Source organism: Amblyomma maculatum, unplaced genomic scaffold (assembly GCF_055883805.1).
Source record: "Amblyomma maculatum isolate TAMU_Amacu unplaced genomic scaffold, ASM5588380v1 scaffold_22, whole genome shotgun sequence".
NCBI lineage: Eukaryota > Metazoa > Arthropoda > Arachnida > Ixodida > Ixodidae > Amblyomma > Amblyomma maculatum.
In genome coordinates this window covers 693,699-698,698 of record NW_028146747.1, presented here as the reverse complement: position 1 = coordinate 698,698, position 5,000 = coordinate 693,699, and positions in this window count along the sequence as shown.

Below are 5,000 nucleotides of genomic sequence, written 5' to 3'. Positions count from 1 at the left end.
CGTGCAGAGACTCGGGGTTGAAGTAGGATTGAATCTTCGAAGTTGGTGAAATATGTACAAGCAGGTTTAATGGCACTTTGAGAAACTTATTTACAAGATTATTTACACGAAAAAGAAGGGTACATCAGCAAAATGGCAAGCGTTTAAGAGTTCATATCGAGAAGCGACTGGATGAGCCGTTTACCCAGGGCCCAGAGCGACATTTCGTGCTCTGCAGCGTCCTTAAAACCCCCTATGTCCAGCCCCTCTCTGAAGATGCTGACCAACCAAATCCAGGGCACGCCCCTCAGGTATCGGCATCCAATCGAACACATCACTGCACTGATGGTCTGAAGCACTGACTGGTCCGGCATTCATTCGTTGGGCGTGATCACTTGTTGGCGGGAAAAGCTTGGGAACGGCGAGGAGAGGAGGTACATTTCTATTCTTCAGCAAAGAAACCACAGGCTGGTTCTGACAAGTGGTTTTACTTCTCAGAAACCCGAGTGCACGTGGCGCCGCATAGGGCTCCCAACATTGTCCCTTTTCGACAATTGCAAATCTTTCCTGCATTCCCGGGAAATCACTTAATGGCCGTATGAGTCATGCTCCTTTCTTGTCCTGCACGTCAGCGGACATGTCACTCTGTCGTCTCCTTTGGATAGGAGGCATTCATCACTGGAGGATAGCACTTCTCGACTGGAAGGGTGAACAAAAGAAAGAAAGCACTTCCTGCTATTTCCCGCAGGGGGACGTTTCTTTGTGTTTTTCCAGACGTTCTCTTGACAGGGTCAATTTAGCATTTGCAGGTTGTCCACAAAGCAAAACAGGCTTACAAAAACAGAATTCCTGGAAACAGGCTCACTTAGAGCCATTGGACCATCACCACATATTCACAATACTTTTCCATGCCCACAGGCGAACAATAGAGCGCGCAAATGCGGATGCACGGTCGTAACAGCCTCCTCCCCCGCCAGAAGAGTCACGGAGGGCAGCAGTCGCCGCTGCTGCATGAAGAGACGACTTAATGGCCTGCACGTGAACGCTTGAAGCTCGCTGTTGCTTGTCGCGTTGTCTTGATTGTTGTAGGCCAAATTGCTCGAGCTGTCTGAAACTCAACCACATGTCTAAACAAGCACTCGGCTCCCGTCTGAAGAGACCAGGTTAAAAGAAAACTGCCATTGTTGTTCGAGAAAAGCCCACTCTCAAGACGTTCAGGACCCACGTATGCCTAGAAAACCAAACGTGCTGCTTTACATAGCCACACATATACAAGCGCACGAAAAAAATAAAAAACCTGATTATCAATTTGGATACATGGTGAGGAACATCTCGGACCGCTTAGAAAGAGCGGCTAAGCGCGTCCGCATTCCCATTTAACTTCCCCTTTTTGTATCTTATTTCAAAATTGTACTGCTGTAAAATCAAGCTCCACCTAAGAAGGCGACTGTTCTTCGATGTCGCAGTTTGCAGCCAAGCCAGGGGACAATGGTCCGTCTCTACGGTGAATTTGGCCCCTCCAAGATAGCACTGCAATTTTTGAATGGCCCATACAATGCAATCGCACTCTTTCTCTGACGCGCAATAAGCCCTCTCTCTAGAACTCAGTTTTCTGCTCAGGTAGAGCACGGGGTGCTCATTACCGTCGTCATCTCTCTGGGAGAGAACAGCACCTAGCCCTCGATCACTGGCATCACACTGGACCGTGAATTCTCGGTCATAGTCTGGAGCTCGCAATACCGGACGGCTAATCAGCACAGCCTTCAGGTTTACGAAGGAAGCTTCCTTTTGTTCGTCCCAGACTACATTTGTCGGTTCTGTCCTGCGGAGAGCGTCGGTCAGAGGGCTAGCCAAAGCTGAATAGTTAGGGATGTAGTGATTGTAGTACCCAGTCAGACCTAGGAATGCTCGAATTTCCGTCTTCGTGCTCGGCCGCGGATAGTCTGCTACCGCAGAAATCTTAATCTCGCTGGGTTTCCTGAAACCTTGACCTACATTGTGACCCAAGTAGTCCACGGTCGCCCTTGCCAGGCAACATTTCTCGGCCTTTATGGTTAGTCCAGCTTGACGCAAAAGGCTCAGTACAGCTCTTAGATGTACCATATGGTCCGCCCATGAGTCGGAAAAAACCGCAATGTCATCTAAATAAGGCACCGCGAATGTTTCACACCCCTTTAAAACCCTATCCATGAGTCGGGAAAAACAAAATGGAGCATTTTTGAGCCCGAAACTCATCATTGTTGGCTGGTAGCTGCCCGTCGGAGTGACGAAAGCCGCGTATCTGCTGGCGCGTTCAGTGAGCGGTACTTGCCAGTATCCTCGAGTAAGGTCCAGCGTAGTCACATATGCCGCTCTACTGACCTGTTCTACTCTCTCCTCAATATTCGGAATAGGATACACTTGATCCCTGGTGAGAGAATTTAGCTTTCGGTAGTCTACCACAGGCCTAGGGTCTTTACCTGGAGCTTCTACTAAGATCATAGGCGAAGCATAATCGCTTTCCGAGGGTTTTATTACTCCCAATTCCAGCATGCGAGTTACTTCCCTATCCAGAATTTCTCTTTGCCTTGGAGAAAATCGGTAGCACCTTGATCGCACTGGCACGTCTGAAGTCAGCTCAATATCGTGCTCAGTCAAATCAGTTCTGCCTGGCCTGTCCACGAAGCAGGCCTCAAACTCTGTTATTATTTCGCCTAGATTGGACAGCTGGGATTTCTTTAGTTCTCCTCTCTGCTCCGTCTTTCTGAGAAGCTCCTGAGCGTTGCTTCCTTTTCCGCTGAGGCAAATCAAGTTATCCCCAATCTCCTCAGGAAGGTTTAACGTTAGATTTACCATGGTTTCCCTCTGCTCATAAGGCTTCATAAGATTGCAATGATAAATGCGCACTGCTTTACGCCTATCGGGGATTTTCACTGCGTAGTTAGTGTCAGAAAGCTCTGCAACGACTTTAGCAGGTCCTTCCCACTGTACTTCGAGCTTATTCTTGGGATCATTGGCTTGCTCCATAGCTAAGTCCTCTCGGGTTACACTTAGAAGTCTCGTGAGATTACTAGACACCGGCGGCAAGAGGTTACTCTCTAGAACGTCCTCATTCCGTGTCTTATCAAGCTCACTTTCTAGTTGACTTATCTGAGATGCCTCGCTCTCAAAGTTTTCTGACCCGCGATCTTCCGCCTCGACCACTGTTTTAACTGCCGTTTCTTCCGCTGTGGATTTTTCTGGAATGAGCAGTGTAGCTAGTTCTCGCGCCTTTGAACGTGTTAAGGCTTGCACAACTCTGTCTCCGAAAAGGATGCCCCTCTTTCGCAGTAGCATGTCCGATTTGTTAGAGAACAAATACGGATAGCACTTAGGAAGCTTTCCTGAAACGGCAGCCTCGGTTGTTAACTTGCCGAAAGGGCCCTCGATGACCACGTTCGCGATTGGCAAGCACACACTCTGTTCCTCCACTACCTGGCGGATCCATGCACACTGTCCTGTATAGTCGGAAGGCGACACATACGCCGGATGGACAACATCCATTGTTGCGGCCGAATCGCGCAGTACCTTGCAAGGCTTCCCGTTGACTACTAGGTCATGCAGGTAGGGTTCCAAAAGCTGCATATTTTCATCGCAGTCACTGACATACGAGAAAGCAAACTTTTCTTTCCGGCAGTTGACGGCAATGTGACCTTGCTCATTACACCTAAAGCATGTGAGCGGCTTCCTAGCCTCAAACTTATTCTTTGTGTTCTGCGCGTTGGTCACTTCCTCACTTTTCTCACTGCCGTCCTTTCTAGGGCGTTTGCCCGAAAAAGCCTTCCTTTCTTCGTTTGCAAATCTAGCAAAGTGCCTTTTCTGACGGTTATTCACACTCAACTTGGGCTTGCGGAGCCTATCTACTGCTGGGTTGCTGAATTGTCGGCGCGAAGCGTACTCCTCAATGAGTTCGGCAGCTTCAGTTGTTGACTTAATTTCGCCTCGGTCCTGTAACCAATTTCTTTCTTTTTCTGGGAGGCAGCTATAAAACTGCTCCAAAAGAATTCGCTCGACTACAGCGTCCCTATCACTGTAGGAATCAGTGCTCTTTAGCCACTCGCCCAAATTGACTCTTAAATTGTACAGGAATTCAGGGTAACTCTCGTCCCTGGTCTTACTAGCTTTCCGAAAACGTTGTCTGAACGCCTCGGCGCTAAGCCTATACTTTTTCAGAAGGCAAGCCTTGACCTTCTCGTAGTTGTCCGCGTCCTCCTTGCTAAGCCGCGCGACAACCTCCGCTGCCTCGCAGGGCAGAACCGTCAATAATCTCTGAGACCACGTGTCTCGCTGGAAGGACAGTTTTTCGCATGTTCGCTCAAAGTTAACCAGATACAGACCGATATCCCCTGATATCACATATGGCTGCATGTACTTTGACATCTTGAAATCTGCCTCCTTGTTGAGAAGAGGTACCGCTAGCTGGGGACAATTGCCCGACCTCTTGCTCAACTCTAGTTCTAATTTCCGGAGCTCAATTTCTTGGTCCAGCCTTTTTGCTTCTCTTTCACGCTTCTTTTCCTCTTTTTCCCACTCACGTTCGCGCTCCCTTTCCTCTTTTCCCTCTCAAGTTCACGCTCACGCCTCTTTTCCTCTTTTTCCCGCTCTTTCTGCTGTCTGAGCTGCTCCTTTTTTTGACCGATGAGGTTCCATGCTTCACTGAGCTCCTCATCATCGGTTCCCAGATCAGTGATTGCCTTTATAATCAAGGGTTTTCGTGCCAAACCACTTGTATCAATTCCCAATTCCTCACACAATTGCAACAGTTCCGGTTTCTGCAGCTTTTGTAGGTCCATGATCGCTCCGAGTGTCGGCTACTTCCAAAACAACAGTGCAAACTACCAAACCTAAAGGCGTTTCAACACTTTTTACCAGTTCTAAAATCTAACCCTGTTCTAGAACCTGGTCCACATCAGAAGAAAAGCCAAGCACTCACCCACACATGCGATCGATGTTCCGAGCTGCTTTCTTGTTGGCCGATTGTTGCTCCTGCTTGTTGCTTGAGA